The sequence below is a fragment of the Varroa destructor genome, unplaced genomic scaffold (genome assembly GCF_002443255.2).
Source record: "Varroa destructor unplaced genomic scaffold, Vdes_3.0 BEIS01000005.1, whole genome shotgun sequence".
NCBI lineage: Eukaryota > Metazoa > Arthropoda > Arachnida > Mesostigmata > Varroidae > Varroa > Varroa destructor.
Window position 1 is genome coordinate 26,286,306 of NW_019211458.1, and position 17,829 is coordinate 26,304,134.

Consider the following 17,829-nt stretch of genomic DNA (forward strand, 5'->3'; position numbering starts at 1 on the left):
TAATTAGTTGTCAAGCTAACGGCTTCAATAGGACTTATCGTCATGTAACGTCCAGTACTAGAACGAGCTAGGATATATAAAACGACGGTTGCTATCAACTATAAGGTTATGCCATACAACGAGAAAAAACATTACATGTATGTATCAAACCTTATGTCACAGTTGTCAAGTTCTTCAAGCGTCCATGCAGGACTTGCTGGAACATCTGCTAAATTCTTCTAAAGTAACACTTTCGAGGAGGAGTAGGTAATATATTTATTCGTTGGTATTATATTCATATATGATGCCAAATGTCCGACCATTTGTTGCCTTCACAAAACGAGATCGTCGTTTTTAAGGAACTTCTTTGAAACCATGTTTCGTTTTACGTAAACTACGTGCTGTACCTATATGGTACAGGAGAATGCCTGTACGGTATTTATAGCTAGTGTCTCAGCTGAGCTCGTGTGTGCCTTCAACGTCATAGGCAAGCCTCAAAATTTACGCTATATGGAGCGTGTCTTTTAACCCATGCAGCATTTAGCATGCAGTCCGAAAGTCGAAGTATTCGATCACTGGCTATCCTTCACGTGGTCTCCTTGATAAGTAAAGCATGGACCACTATCAATCAGTTACAATACATTTTCCATCAATGGAACAGCATGATCGGTCATAATCGTTTTTGCCCGCATACAGCCGAATTACTTGACGTAAAAAGTGAGCGAGATCCTGAAATCTAAATTTTACCATGTGTCTGCGAATCCGTCTGGTTGACGCAGCGACCTTGGCAGAATTCATTGAAGTTGGCTCATTTATTTTAAATGTTGTTAATAATTTTAGCTAAATGTAGAAATAAAAGTAGCATCAATTAAACACGAATGATATGAGCCTAGTCGATCTCGACTTTCCTGCTCTGAAGTAGACGAACAAACTGACTCGTCGTAAGCGGTGTTATATTGTTTGTATATTAAAATTTGACATAGCTTTCACTATTAATATTACTTCAAAGCGTTCTAGCAAATATCCAAGCGTTTATGATACATAGTTCTTTGGCCGTTTGCTATGTCCTTTGACAGGAGAACTAGCAAGTGTAATAATTTAACCTCGCTTTCTTTGGGGTTATTATAAAGTCGTAAACATGGTTCTGTCTAAAGGTGGGTCATTGAGTCGTGGTCTACGGCTCTCTGTGACCCAGATGGCGAAGTGACTATTGTCTACTTTCGAGCTCTTGTAGTTATTGCTACGCTAACTAGAAAATAAGTACAAGGGGATAATGAATAAACGACTGAAACGCGTCGCAGATGGTCCTCAAAGCAAATAAATTTGCCTCCCAGGCAGAACGGGCCAAGAAAGCGCAGACCCAGTACCGCATTGGTGTTACTGGGCGTATGGTTCGCGACTGGGGACATGGGCCATTGGCACCACTCACGTACAGTCTGATGACTAAGCAGGCACCCTGTGTCGTGATATACCTTTGTCTGTCACCATATAGGTCACGATGCACTGCAATTAATTCCTTGCTCCGCTTCGTTACTGTTCGGTCATTTCATGCCTTGTAATTGTAGAGGGAAAAGTTATGACTTCTTCTTGCAATCGCCAGCAGGGCACGATGAAAGTAGGAAACATCGATATCGTCTTCAAATAGGCAAGCAAACGGGTATCTCAGCAGAAACTACTTTAAGATGGATGGATTCGTGAGTAGAGCATATTTAGCAGTATTAACACGCCCCCATAGCAGCAAAAGGAGAAAAAAACTGCTGTTGCTGATGGCTGGTATTGAACCTCACGATCGATCTCTAAAAACGGATATTCGAACGTATCGTTCACACGTACACATATTGGTTCCTACACTCAAGATTATTATTCCAATACATACTGCCAGCGTATAGGTAGGGGCCGCTTCTTAACAATCTCGACTTGAACGTAGTTTCGAAGGCGTAAAACTGAGTGAAGCACTAGAAAAAGTCGGTAGAATAACCTAACTGCTACGCAACAATTGATTCGGAATCCATGGGCTTGTACTGACAACTCATACTAGAGAACATAATGTAATCGAAGCAATACATTTTGTTTATGATCGAACTTTCCTATTATGTTCTTTAAACAAACGATATTATCGAGATAATAACGATATTGTAACGCAAGTAACAAAAATACAGATGAATTAGGCGCGCATATAATTTTTGCGAAAAACAAGTGTGTGCTTTTCGATCCTATTTTACAGCTACATGTAAGAGAATATATGACTATGGTACAAGCATGACCCTATCCCTAACAGGAAGGAACAACGTAACAACTGCTAGACGTTAGAGGAAAAAATTCCGATAAAATAACACTCGTTTTTAAAACGTGAAAAATTACCCTTTTAATATATGCTCAACACCCACATCTTACTAGCCTTCTCTGCGTACACCAATATAAATGACTTTGAGCATTTGGCCAAAAAAGAAAGTTGATTACAATTTGTCCGTCAAAGCATTTCTAAAAGACTCACCGGGGTACTTGGGGGAGGGGGTACAGCTCGTAGGAAACGCAGAAACTGCATTGCATCAGCGTTTGAAAACGACGAGCTGCACGAGCCCAAGGAGAAGCTACCTAGCGATACCAACTTTACGGGTACAACGTGGCAGCGCGGCAAAAGGGGGCATGGATACGCTAAGTAGGCAAGTCCAAGCAAGCGACCGGTTTCTGGCAGGTAGATAGCAAAGTAGCGGCGAAGAGCCGCTTGCCGTACAAAAACCGTTCGATCGAACGATCGTAGCTGACTGGCAGCGGCAGCGGCTGCAGCAAACCGAGCCCGAGGGCTAAAAAAGTCGGCCAGGCTGCTAGAGGTCTGTGGAGGCCAACGAGGCCACAGTGCCAGAGACCCAAACGAAATAGGAAAGAAGCAACGAAACGCCGTGTAGCCGGCGAAGGCGATAGAGAAAACGGAACCAGCGGTTGAAGGCCAACCCACCGACCGATGGGTCGGTCCCACTTCCCATGGCTGGGCTCACCGGTCAGTGATAAATGAAGCATGGCCAGCTCCAGCCTGATCGCCAAGAAGCCATAAAATAAAGTAAACCAATTTTTCTATCCTTCCTTTTTTAAGCTTCTTCGTCCACCTTTTTCCTACGACGTCTAAAGCCGCTTGCTTTCGATCCACGGAGCCACATCCTCTGCTAGGGTTGCCACCACCGCTCCCAAGATTATAGCAACCGTTACTACTTGAGCTGCTATACTTCCTTCATAACAGTACTAGTAGTAGTATTAGTACTGCCAATAGCGGCTGCAGTGAGTCTCTGTCCTATCCCAATGATCTTCTGAATCTATTCGTCGCCCACGACTATGTGTGAGAGAGTGAGAATGGTGGAAAAAGGGAAGCGTACGAAAGGGTGTCTTCCAGGTTGTGTGCGTATGTGTAAGCCGAGTCGAGGAACCGGGCGTTGGGCGGAGTAGCCGATGACGCAGGCGGTCGATGCCTCAAAGGGTGTTTTTGCATGATGGTTGGTGTGCTAGAAGCGCTCGGTGGGAAGCGGTCATGGTAAAAGCTGACTTCGTTGGACGTCGAGGACGTTCCGTTGAGCTGACCGTTTGGACGCCCATCAGGTCGTGCAAAGATGCTGGCGGCTGCGATTGCGTAGTACGCCGCAGGCCGAGGGCAGTTGCCGACCATCTTTGCTTCAGGATATGGGCTTGCCTTCCGGAGCAGGTGTTTCACTGGTAACAGAGACGAACGGACTATGGAGAGAACAGCAAATGAACCCGCCAGATGACTCGTCCGACTTCGCCTCCTTTCCTTCCTTCGTCATCCTGCCGATTGCTTCAGCCCTAGTTCTGAGCGAAGCTTGCAAAATTAAAAAAAATAATGGAGTTGCCAGTGGTGGCTGGCTAGCCATAGGCTAGGTAAATGTTGGTTGAGTGGGTAGTTAGATAAGTAAGACTACGTGGCCAAGGGGATAAACAGAAGGTGGACTGATTAGTCGCTTTAGAACGGTTTACACTGGCCGTTCGTGAAGTAACGACCCGACTTGAAGAACGTGTCTTTACGGTTATTGATATATAATAAATAGGGGAAAAAACTGATACATAGATGCGTTATGCTGTGAATCGGTACAGCCGGTACTACAGTACCATCGAGCTCCCAAGGCATACTTGTCTGGTGTGAATACCATGTCAGTTGAATGAGTCAGGCGCGATCAAACATAGAGCAAGGGGCTGCAGTCGAGTCTTAAAGCGAATAAATTTATATGGAAAAGTTAAGTGATAACTGCAATAGGGCAATATCGAAAACCTATTCTCGGTCGTTGTTAGATACAAGTTACGCAAAACTACGTTATGCAAAAAAATTTTTCTCAAAACTCACGTATATGCCCGTCTAATGTGTCCTTATGACCCAGGTTGTATTTCATGTAATATAATAAAATAGAGAGAATAGTGGAAAACGCGAAACGTATCAAGTTTCTGTCGATTTGTGTATGTTTGTAGGGGCCGAATGCGGAACCGGACGCTGGGCGGGTGAGCCAGTTACACAGACAATCGACCCCGTCCCCTGCTCCAAAGAGTATAACCTTAGTTCCTAATAACCAAGCACAAAATCACGCGCTTTTCCTTGTGTTTGTAATTAATTATACGTATAATCCTCTATGTATTCAATAGGCATTGATCAGAGGTGACCACGAAGCAGTGGCCTGAAAGACGAAATAGGCATGTTTATGGATATCTGAAGTCCTCATCGATTTCGATCTGCGGGCTAACGAACAGACGGCAATAGTTGGCCGCGAATAGACGAATAGACGTGTTGGCCGCGGAGGGCCTGGCGGCTAATTTTACTTGGTCAGGCTAACATATACACCAAAACCGCTAGAAATGCGCTCAGACGCACAGCAGTTTACTGACCAAAGCAGGCGGCGCGCCCTGCGAAATCACGAAGGCGAATGACACTGATGACAGCAGGAGCCGCGGCAGCGGTCTTGGCTTAAATACCCTTCCCCTAACCTAAAGCGCTTCAGCTTCTGATATGAAAAGTTCTGCGGACAACACCTTAATTGGATCAACTGGCCTTCCTTTTTACGCAGTAGTCACTAGCTTTCTCCGGCATGCTTGCTTGCCATTACTGAAAAGCAACGGTATCTGCGCGGCTCGGGCTCAGCCGTCAGGCAAAGCAGATGAAAGCAATAGGAACTTATATGACCACTCAGGAGAAACTTCCCTAGTAGAACCTCAAAAGACAGCAGTAGAAGTCTGTCTTAACCTAGGGTCAGGTCCGCGCCAGCAAGAAACTGCTTTTCCCTCTCTCGTCATGGACGAGATCTATGAGGGTCCGCTTTGTTTGATGCTCGTCTTTGCTTCTTTCTTTTTATTCGTTTATCCTTTTCCCTAAATCCTCCTTCTCGTAGATTCTCTCTCTATCTTCCTCTTGCGCGTGCACGGTCGTTTTCCTGCAAAGCTCTCGGCGTTCGGCCTTTGCGATGGCCGAAAATGGAGCACCACAGACAGTTAGGGGCTTTTGTCCCAGCGACTGTCATTCTCGTCCTGTCCATATTGTGTCATGTGTCTCCACAGCGGTGACACAGGGCACAGACGCACGGGAACGGACCACCTAAGGCCCAGATGGCCATAGGATTCCGCTGACCGACAATCAACAGAAAGATGAAAGTGAGCTCTCATCACTTAATGCAAAAGGAGAGATTACAGTGCAGATAAAAATGGTGAATGTATAAGAAAGTCGGAAGAGACAGTGTCGGTGGGTTGACTGCTGAGCTACGACAAAGGGCAAAAATGAAAGGGGTGCACAGAGGGAGGATCGTGGAAGAAAAGACGTTAGCCAGTATGAGAACAAAGCAGCCATAACTTTGGTGACTAAATGAGCAGGCCGGCCCAAGCAGTTCAAGACACACACCGATTACATATAGCCAACACACGTAGTTTAGATGATGTTCCTGTCCTCCTATCTACCAAATCTTGCTCGTTCGTTGTATAGCACCGTACCGACCGGGCGCACCACTGCGATATGCGCCCAGCAATTTGGTTGGAGGGCCAACCTACGAAGGTGAATAAAGAACTTGATGAGCAGTTACAGGGAGCAACAGTAAAACCAGCATCAGCAGCTACGCAGAATAACCGTACTGTTGCCCTCGACTAAGTTGGTGCTGTTGAGATACGCTCGAAACTGTCTCACGATACGAACTCATAAGTACCGTTCACACTTCCTCGTAGCCAGTAAAAAGTACCCACAGATACTGCTAAGAAGTCACCCACGTCAAGATATTCACACAGATAGAATCTTGTATGGGCAAGCCAACTATGGCGGGACCAGGACGCTAACAAAGTCTACCAGTTCCTAGACGCCAAAAAAATCGAGCATGCTAGGCCAGTTCGGGCACGCCGAAGCCCTTTGTCACAGATATTCATTCCTGCAAATAGCGACCAGCCAACGTCCGCAGTCAACGAAAAAGTCCGTAGCGGCCGTGATATAACTAACCGCGCAACAGCCGTTCATCACAGACCCCTCCCTCTTCCAGTTCTCCTATTCTTAAATTATTTCCTTCACCGTGTTGCTTCTTGCTATCTTATCCGTCCGTCCTTGGGCTCCTGCTGCAGAAATGGCTATACTTGATGTTAGATTTGTTCAGTGGTAGTAGTAGCGCACAAGAGTGTTGGCTGTCGATAGTCAACGAGGAAATGGCCAGCTGGTAGCAACAGACAGGGGAAATTAGGAAAAAGGCCGTAAAAATGATAGGTAGAAAGAGCCACTAAGCCGGCTGTTGACGACGGCCTTCGATAACATGATGCGCTTAAACGAGGACTCTCGTTTGGTTGCTGATCATTCCACAGTCAATTAATCCGTGCTCAACTAGACTCGAAAGCGTTTGACTAGCTTATTGCGGCTGTACCCCAGCTAGCTGAAAGGCAATTCAATGCTGAGCATAGCGAAAGGCAAATGAGAGAACGTTACTGGCTAAAAAGACGGCACGATGTGTGTGGTTCGGTACGTGGGACGTCTATATCGAATGTATTGTTGGGATTCACTTATTTATAAGTTAGTCAAGCTAACAAAAACAAGCGGACAAGCAAGGGAAAATATCCTGTTATTCGATTATTATCAATAGTCGGATTCTTCTCTTGTGCATCGCGCGACTCGATTCGGTTCTGCATTTAGCATTATGCACATGTCAACAGTTGAGCTATGATGAGCTACCAATGCGGGGCATGGGGTGAGATGTCGTCGCCGCAGCTGCTGCAATGACGGAAATGTTCAAATAGGCAGCAGTAGCACCATCATCACTGCGACGACCAGGAACAGACACATCTAGACGGAAGCGGCGCATTATGCAAATGGCTGACTCATTGTCCCAGGAAAGCGGCTGGGGGCCCATACTTGCCCACGAGAACCTCCCAGCTTCCTCTCTCTCTTCCGACGCGTCCTCACAGCGAATCGGGCTGCGGCAATGCCAGTGTAGCAATAACGGTGCTGTTGCCACTGAGCGAAGGCACCGCAAACGACCTCAATGAATAAAGTAAGCTGCCATGACCAGAATGAGACAGGAACAGCACGAGAAGCACTAGTCGCGTCAGCCGCATCAAGACCATCAGTAGCAATCTCAATGGTGACGGCTGGCTCGCGCTGAGGAAAAGGAAGAGCTCACAACTCGTCAGGCTGCTGCGAAAGAACTATCTCTTGCTCTTGCTAGTGTTTGGGCATCTATGGCACCGGACGAACGCGGAAGTAGAAGCCGGTGCAGAGGCACGAGTGGCGTCACATGGAGTAGCAGCGCGCAGCAAACGACCAATGGGCAATGAACATCAAAATCAAAAATCAAGCTAAATATCACCGTGTCCGATGACCACAGCACGGTTTCACAGCATAACCATCCATTTCACTCGATCATAGGTGGCACTACGGCGGAGTCGTCTGTACCCCACTGGCGCCTGGGTATATGGATATTCGAGTACGTTAAAGCGTAGTAGCGTCTGCAGGACCTTCAGCTATTTTGCGCTTATGTATAGGGTCGCTGCAAACCACCAGAATTTCGTAGGGTATTCGCCAAAAAGTGAAGATAATAATGGCTTGCGCTTGACCACTACGAAACAGTAATACACATTTCGGTAATCCAGTGTAACTCGCCAGACCTCTCCTCTAACAGACATGGAATAATAGGATGCAACGAATTTGCTCTATATATTTTTAATATAATATTCATTTATTTTATTACTCGTACCTAGCAATAAGTGAAAGTGTTGTATTAGGGTTAACTTTTTTCTGCTACGACAACCTCATCTTTTCTAGTCTATTCTCCCTGCGAGTGAACGTAGTCGACTGCTGTAAATTGTCCATCATTGTCTATCTGTCTCTTTTTCTTTTTATTTCACATACGTTATGCCGTTCGTTTTATATTGACAAATGACAGTTGGTAATCCGCAGATTGAACCAAGTTAACCAGCAACTTAATCAAAATAGGTCAACACCTGTAGACGAGCGACATATCGCAGTGCGCTTCATGATCACGTATTTATTTCTGGCTCTTTTGAGGCTTAGGTCTTTTATGAGAGTTAAGGTATAATTCACTGCTAATCTCCCAATAGTTCTGTCAACTACATTATCACATTCTGGCATCACGTGCATTGTTTTCATTACATTAGATCCTATTTGCGTATTAAGGTCTAGTACACCACGCATCCTTCTGAAATGTAATATTTGCAGAGCATCTCTAAACTGTTGCGTGTGTCTACACTGTCGGTATTATCCATGTATGTAAGTTCGTCCTTGTGTATACTAGTGGTTAGACCGGACAAATTGCAAAAATATACTGATGTGCTTCCCAAGTATCTTCCGCTGTTCGACTGGCGGTTCCTGATCCAATCGTTTTTAGCTCTGTCGGCGCCTCTCGTTCGAGACTCGTCGGCGTTTAGACAAAAACGCCTAAAGAGGTCAAGTAAACGAGGCGAAGGCAGTAAAGGGTCACAGTAAGTCAGGCTGTACTTTGTTTCTCTTTTTGATTCTGAGATTATTATTGCCACAGCTGCCACACACCGACCGCTCTCCTCTATGCTGTACAACAAGTACAGCTTCTGCAGCCCATTTGGGTTTCGAATAGTTTTTTGAAGGGCTGCAGCAGGACGGCCGCAATCGGAGCAGAGAAATCATTCGTCGGAAAGACTAACCGTCGAATCGTCAAATGAACCAACGAAGTGCTGAAGCAGTGAAGCAATGGACACAGAAACCGAAAACCCCAATCAGTGCCATTCCTATCTAGCAACGAGAAAAGTCTTTCTCCGTTAGCCATTTTATACTGTTTAAGCTAAGTACGAGGTTTCGCAGAGAAGAGAATCTGGCAATGATTCGGGGGGTTGGGGGAATCCCCGGTGGAAGGATCTCGTTAGGCAGCTGTTGAATATCAGCTGCATGCTGTTCACACTACCACAGACACGACGACGTTCCCAGACAGACAAGGTTGGCAGAGACAAAGCCGGAGTTTGAACTGTAGTCCAGGGACAGGCACTAACGACATCACTATCACCACCATGCGCTAACCAACCACGACTGCGAGCAACCTCCTATAACAGTCTGCAATATGCCCTACCTTCCAAACTCTCAGATGCTGCCCTATGTCCCCCCTAGTTTTTGTCCTTTGAATTACCAAGCGTGGCTTCCGCTACTGCAGGCATGGCGTGGCGCTCCAACTGTTGGTGTCACTACCACTGCCATCATAATGATTGCTACTGTGGTGGTGCTATCAGATGGCACAGGGCACTTCGGCTTATGGGAGCTCGTCAATCTGCTAACCGGTGCCAGCCAGTTGTTGGCGCCATAGCAGCTCCACCGCCACCACTATACGAACTCTTTTATCGCTTCTCTCAGTCGTACCCTTCCATGAATTCCCTGAATGGCTTCGTTTGGTGGTCTGTCGGTCGGTTTTACTTAGCTTGAACGAGGCAAAGGCAAGTCCACGAAGGGAGCAACCTGTTAGCCGTAGCTTCACCTATGTTCGCCTCCTACATTCCGTGGTATTGTCGCATTTGCTAGTCGACAGGTGCGGCGTTGCTAAAAGTCATAGCGTTGGTAGTGCAACGGTAAGTGATGCGGTAATCGCGGGGGCGGCTACCGCGTTTCTTACGTCATGACGGTCCTTCGGGGGAAAGACCAAAGCACGCCGCATGGAAAGGGAGTGGGTGACTCTGTATAAATGGGTCGGATAGGCTTCCTTACTGCCATCCGTTTTGGGTCGACGGGAAAATGGACCCTGATCTAACAGGTGGCAGAGCCATGGTCGAGTGAGTAGAGTCGGCTAGCAAACGCGGGCGGGTAATGGCGGACAGCCAGGCGGCAAGCCGGCCCACGAGCGGCAGGCAACTCGACGGAACCCTGCTCTGTGACCCCTAAGTGTACAGGGTATAGTGGTAGTGGTAGGAGGCGCTGCATACAGCTGGGGTATAGGGGAATGACTACAGTTGTAGTAGCAGCAGCAGCTAAACAGGGTAACGAGCTGAGACCCCGGTTGGTTGGTCCGACGAACGGGCGCCGCCATCACCACCGCCACGACTGGCGGGGGTAGTCGAGCGTGCGCGAACGCGCCAAAAACACAAGAGGAAGAGAAGGAAGAATAGAAGACTAAGAAGACAATTGAATTTGCAAGCAGACTGTACAAGCGGCTGTCGCACAGGCACACGAACTTAGATGGACTCACACTTACAAACAGGCACACGGCTATCTGTATGTAGGTGCGCATAGTAACAAATACATCAAGAGGCGCACATTCAAACTGCGTGTATTAGACATCAGGCACAGACATATTCAGTTCATTCGACTACTTTTTAAGGTGGCTTTCGCTGCATATAATAGGATCAAGAACTTTGTTGCTGACTGAAGCCAAAAACTCTTAGGTTATGGAATGAATACATAGTTTCGGTATTAATTTGCTGAATATACTTACACTTTAGAACTATATATTGTACACAGAAATGTAGTACTCAATCGATGCGGAATTTAAAGTATAGAGGACATGTTGCGTTGGGCAGTAAGGTCGACTCTTTAGGAACTTTACTAAGTGCGGATTCCGTTTTAGACGCGATGGCAAATCTTAAAACTAAAACAGGCTAATGGATAGCGCGCAGATGTACACTATAATATCTAATAAACGGCAACAGATAAGCAACAGCACGGTTCATGGAATACATGGCCTGTTTCAAATCGTTGAGCTCAGCGGTAGATAGTTCAGAAATATCCACCCATTGTAATACATTCTTCTCCCTCCATATGCTGTACGTAGATCGCTGCTCATCTCCAAACGTGTTCAGCCGACCAGCGAAATGCCTGCAATCGTTTCTTAATTTCACATATCCCCAACTTGAACCAGCCCTTTTACTCTACCTCGCTCTCCTGTTAAAAAATTACCCGCCACAGTACATACACCGCTGCGTCCAACTTCCAAGGCCACTACACCCACAATTTCCCCGGATTCACACACATCTGCACATCGACGCATCGTTTTGCGTCTTGTTTGCTTTCGTTGCCTCTGTTAGCAGATCCTATGCGACGGTCTCGGGTACGAAAGGCTGGCGAATCTCAGAAGAAATAATCACGAGCCGGTGGTAGTGTTCTATAAACAAAACGAGCGTCTCAATTCGGGGCATCCCCTTCTCTTTCTTCTTCTACTTAGAATGACGCGCGGGGCGCCGTCAGACGCTATTTCCTGTCAGCAGCTCGCCCGTCTTTGTCGTCGACAATGGTTCGCTCGTTTATTCGTTCATTGGCCGCTCGTTCAAGTCGCTAGACTCTCTAGAAACGAAGCGATTCTCTCCGCAAAGAAGACTAGAGTCTTCGTCATGATTGTGAGCGTAGCGAACTGCAGCTATAACTGCTTAGCAGCAATGTGCTCCATCCTCTGCTTCCAAGATTCATGGCCATCTTGGCGCCGATGGCTTTCCAACGCTACCGGCACCGCTGCTACTAAAAGAAAACCACGCAGGGGTAGGAACAATTCTCTAAGGGAGCTCTGGAGATCAGGTCGGCCTGAACGGGCTCCCATTGGATACGTAGCGGCTGGCAGATGAAGGCGAACACCAGTGAACGGCTGCTTTTCGTTTAGCGGCAAATCGTCGCCCCCGCACCCCAACGCGTTCGCCCAACTCATCGCATTGGGACTGGCCGCTTTAAACAGTTTGAGCCGTTCGCAGCTGAGTTTGCGCATTCAGTTGCAAACAGACAGACAGGGAAGGATGCAAAGCGTAACAGCAGGCTATCCCCTTGATTTTTGTTCTCTCACCCATTTTTCCGCTGCCCTAGAAGACGACGTAAACGAAGAAGAAGAAGAGTCTAGCTTTGATCAGAGACCCCAATTTCTCCGTTGTTCCTTTGCCATTTTCCCTTATGTGTTTGTTCCTGTTTGCCTTTTCACCCTCTCCCTCTTTTTCGTGCGTATGTTCTCTACCCCGACAATTCGCCAGCCATCACTTTTCACTCACCGCCACCCAGTTGTATCTTCTATCGCGCGTCTCGTTGCCCGGCCTCGCGCCGCCACTTTTGTTCCCAATCCTGACAAATGTGCCGTTGTGTGTTTTATCGCATTAAGTCGATCGTGTTAAAATCGTGTTATGTGTCGGGGTATTCGTGTGAGAGCGCTGTGCTTAAGTTTACTTTTTGGCTTTATTGCCAGCTGGTCGGCCGACTGCTTGTCGGTCGGGCGCCTCTGCTTGGTTGTCCGCCAGCTAGCGGACAACAACGCCGAGAATGAGTGAATTCCTCTTATTTTAGCGGGGAAACGAAGAAAGGAGGAGAAAAAACAGAAATATAGATGGGGAAACAATGCAGTGACTTCGACACCGTAAGCGGAAGGATAGGCGGAGGTCGCCGTATAAGCGGCGCGGTGAACACTAAGAGCTAGCAGGCGTGAGCGTTTCCACCGATGAGACCTAGGAATCAGCAAAAAGGCTCTATCGTTCACCCTTTACAGGCTAACACGTATACACATATACGTACTCATGGGAGGGTATAGAAACGCACCCAGCCACCAATCCGTTAAACCATGTGTAGCCATAACGTACGCAATGAAAAAAATAAGGCCGCAATTAGAAAAGGGACTTTCAACTAAACGACCGCACATTGTTTGTTATTCTGGTCATCCCTCTTAGATGTACGGGGCCGGAACATGAAAAGTTCACACGAACACCTTCAATCTAGTTGCAGTTATAGCATTACAGCATCACAGATACCGAAGTTTTACATTAGTTTTTCGCCATTGTCCAATCTATAGAAATATTGATTAGACGGATCGCTTTGTAGCATCAAATAACATAAACTTGTGTATGTTGAGCAGTCTGCACGTGTATGCGCTTAGTGGTTCACAGGCAACGGTAAAAAATGCGACGGATTGGTATGAACAAAGGAAGGCTTGCCTATAATAACTCCTGCACACCTAGATTTTCGACTTTAGATTTCGCTAATACTGCTATTATTATATTTACCTGAGATCGTAGCCCACCTCAACCTTCGTGTATATATATTGTATTAATAATAACTATGTCGACATGAGCTTAAACCGGCACAACCTGCATTACTCGTACTATGAATGTCCTATTGGAACTCGATGTGTAAGTATTAGTCTCTTACTCTGTACTGAAAGCAGAAGAGCAAAGGGAAAAAACGACGATAGTTTAACCAACCAGCAGCAGCGGTAGTGGCACTATTCAGTTTTCAGGGTCCATTTAGGGATCGTGTTGGGAATGTGATTGGGGGAGGTGCGACCAGGACAAGAAGCGGAGTTTGCCTAGCAAGCAGCAGGCTGCATGCCCGCCTTTGATACACCGCCGCCAACTCCACCCTGTGTTGAACTACGGCACAGGTTAGCTGGCCTAGGCAGGCGCGGAGAAAACACGGTAGTACTGCTGGTCGTGCTGCCGCCGGATGGTGGCTGTTGGGGACGAAGGTGCATAGCGAATCCAGGAGAAGGAAGCCTCTTTTTGGGACCGGCAACGACAAACTACTATTGCACCGTCGCTAGCGGTGAGATGGCAGCCTGCTGGTCGGCTTTGCCCCTTGCCGTCCCGTCTTCTCTCCTTTGTGGAGGCGGTTCCTCTCCCCCTTCCCCGGCTTTAAAATCACCACTAACAGCAGCAGCAGTAGGAGGCAAGCTTGCCACGCCTTCTCGACAACAGTAGCAGTAATGGCGGCACTACGGAGAAGACCGCTTTACTGCACGAACGTCCGTGCTGCCTCGTGCTCGGAAGGGGCAAGGCCAGGAGCAAAGCCGTCTGCCTCTTTCGTTGGGTTTGGTGTGCATGCAAGAAAGTATGTACTAAAAGAGAGTATGTGAGCGTATACGAATTTGCTGGCGTGTCTGTACGTTCATGTATGTGTCCGCATGCATGTTGCCCTAGAGTAGATCAGGATCCTCTAAGCGAAGAGGCAGTATCACCACCATCACTAAACACGCACTGTACGCGGCGTGAGGCAAGAGCAACTTGACGTTTGACAAAAACAACCGCAACACCAAAGATAGACTGATATGCAGGTAGGTTGGACCTTCAACTTGGTCAGTTCTTCCTGGCCGTTTTTCTTGCCCAGTTATGAAGAGGTGGGTGGAACCAGCTGGGTCTTTTTCGTCCCTTTTGAACACAAAGAAATACCGCAAACCTGGCAGAGCCTTAGGAAGGGGTTTACTCTGCCATCGATCTTCGCGTAGTGCTCGTTCTAACAGAAAAAGCATGCTCACGTTTTGATGCTAAGCAAAACGCCTAAAATGTGACTGTTGCCATGAAGTTGTGCTCGTTTGCTTTCTCGATAAGAAACTACTTTTACTCACGAACAGACCGACCTTTGTTTATCTCTAGCTGGTGTTTTATTGGTTAGGGGAGCCAGAACGTCATAGGCTACCAGTCCATTTGTGCCGATCACGTTTATAAAATGCTGTCGTTGCGGAAAAAACAGCAGCATTAACTACAACTACAAAATCGACAGCAACAAACAACAGGTGTAGCAAAATGGATTGCTCGACGCTCGTTAACAGAGTGTAGACCGCGCTTTGCACAGTCGTACAAGATCATCAGTAATAAAAGTCCTTAGACCGGCTTGACTGACGTATGTTCTTCTTTTTTGTTAAACACTTAGTCGATTAATCATAGATGGTGACTATGCTAGAGATGTCCAAACCAAGATTGGCGACATATCTATATAATATCAAGCATATGAGAGCTTTTAAGGAGCGTGTCGATACGCGTGTTCAGCCTCCTCGACGGCCTTGACGATGACGGCTAATGTTAAACTATAGCAGTAGCAGCGGCGCTTGTTGTAGGCTGCTGTCTTCTAACTGCCATAGACGCTGCCTCGGCCTCACCCGATTTGAAGGTTCCGCCGGTCCGTTCCGTCTTGCCAATCAACCTGAAATGCCCCCTGCTTGGCTACCTGCAGCGAGTGGCCGCGGAAACTGACTCGATGGCTTGTAACGTTCATCTTGGTTGTTCATTTCAAGCCGACAGCTTTGCCATCACTACCACACCAACCACTATTGCTGCTAGTAGTGCCGACGGGATCTTGTGGCTCTAATTCGGAGTTATTGCCTCAGTTTGGCCGGCATCATGAATAGATTTATCTTCATTACAACCAGCTCGCTCTCCAATTCTGACATCCCCCTGTCTATATACTATGTCGGCCTATAGGCTTTTCCTTTCGACCTCAACCTTTAACTTAACTCAACAGATACATTCACTGCATTGATTCGTACGTGCACGAACCGCATGAAGAAAAACAGCGTTCACGAAACCTGGCTCTTCAGCCGCTGCGGTTACACTAGCGAATTTGCTTTCCTTCCGTGCAAACCGAATGAAGCCGAATTTTTGAAGGGGGTTAAACTGCACATAAGGGCAATGAGTCTTTAAGGGTTTGGCGTGAAGAACAGGTTGGTTGAAGAGGAAACTGAGAACCAGGACTCGTATGTGTTTCGTTGTTACCCCCCCCCTCCCTTCTCTTACTCGCGACTTGGAATCAGCGATGGCAAACACCACGTGCATGCCAATGTGGGGTTATGAGCAGGCGGGTGATTGTACCATAGAATGTCAAAGCGTTTTGTCTGTCTGCGGCCTTAATGGTAGACTGTACTCATTCCTATATTTCTGGTACTAATGCTCCCGATATTGGTACCCAGTTAGCAACTGATGCGCAGATTTCCTGTGACTAAGGACTATTCATTAGTTATCATGCTAAGAAAGAATCAATCAGTGCAAATTGATTCGGGCTTCAGCTAGAGTGAAGCAAAAGTCACAGGATACAGAAACAGACGGTACTGGTCAATACTACAAGTGGCGTATCTACAGACGCAGCTATCTCTGCCTATAAAAATGACGCATTATCGTTTGGTCTTGCTCACGCGGCAGGTGACATAAGTTAGGTTGCTTTGAAGTCTGGGCATTTGACAGCTAACCAGAATGGAGCAGTTCGATTTTTCCTTCGATGTTTTTTAGTTTTTTATACCCCGTTTGAATATTTTACAAAGCCTATGCTTATTTAATAATTGTATTTTTATAAGCATACATAACTAACGATTCCATAAAACAGCGACGAGGCGGATAGATGTGAATTTCTGCCGACAAGTCTGATAGGCTTACACGTCTGCCGTGCGCTGTGCGAAAATCAAGGGCAAAATATGGCAACGGAGCTACGGAGAAAAAGAGAACCAGAGTTAAAAAGAGTAGAACCCTTATGCAGTCACTTACCTTCCTTGCAGCGATAGGAACAATAGTTTTAACGACGTCGAGGTAACCCGATGAAACACTCCGTTGGTTGGAAGCTTTTCACTCTCGCAGAGAACGAAAATCTAATCAGCTGCTCATCATCATGGCTACGTATGTACGCTAGACAGCTGCATGACCTTTGTATTTGAAGGGACACGATCGGTTGAGCATTCGAGCCACCGCCAATCCGATCTAACGCACTTCGGCTTATTTTCGAAGCTCGGGCTGCCCAACTCTAGCGCAAATCAACGATACAAACGCACAGATACTTTTATTACTACTATTAGCAGACGATGCATACACATGTTGATGATAACATCGACGACATTTGCAACAACAACAATTAGCATCACGACAAATGACTGACATTCGACTTATTCTACATGCGAAGCGTTCGGAGGTTGTTGTCAATGGCGAGTTATCATTGTCGTTAACGTCGTTGTCCCCCAAGGTTTGTCATCGCAATGGCCTTAAACAGTAATCGCGCGCACTCTCGATATACGAACAATTGTATAAAGTACATGAATAGAGCACGCCAAACGCAAAGTACGCCACGAGCAAGAACACCGAGTACGAACTGAGGCTAGACCTGGGCACATCGATAGGGACAAGGTTTTGTCGTGCTGGCCGCAATGCAACCGGCAGAGTTGCAGCGAAATGAGGCCGGATGGGCCGTAAACGATATGGCACAGTGAGAAAGGGTCTCGAGAAGGAAGGCAGAGGCAAGACCACACTGGTGGTTGGGGGAGCGAAAGGTCACCCTCAGGCTTCATAGCCAGCAGTGGCCTGCTGTCCGGCTCCTGCCTGAATCGCTGTCTGCTTGCGTGCTGCTAAGCTTGGCAAGCTGACCGCCGCAGTATATTACCACACAGTACACCAGCACTACCACCACGGCACGCAGGCACTCAGACAGCAGCACTATATTCGAAGAGGAGAAGGAGGAGGGTTACACGGCCTGCGTTATTCGTGCGTCAGCTAGCGAGAACAGCTAAGCAGGCAGGACGATAGACGGGAAGGCCCGTATCGACGTTCGTGTGGGAACGGCCGTGCTCTTTGTGGCGATTGCCAATCACGACGATCCGGCGCCTATTCAGGCGCCTGTCCGACTCGATGGTTAGCCTCCACTCATTGGTCCGCCGCTTGCTT

General features: G+C 47.2%; 1 long non-coding RNA gene across 1 annotated transcript in view; it reads right to left on the reverse strand.

Annotated features, from left to right (window-relative positions):
* LOC147755482 (uncharacterized) overlaps window positions 1-17,322 on the reverse strand; it is a 40,557-nt gene extending 23,235 nt beyond the window's left edge. The window contains exon 1 of the long non-coding RNA XR_015329218.1: window positions 16,666-17,322. This is a non-coding gene — a long non-coding RNA (uncharacterized LOC147755482). The remainder of the gene's footprint in view (window positions 1-16,665) is intronic.
* Window positions 17,323-17,829: the final 507 nt, after the last annotated feature.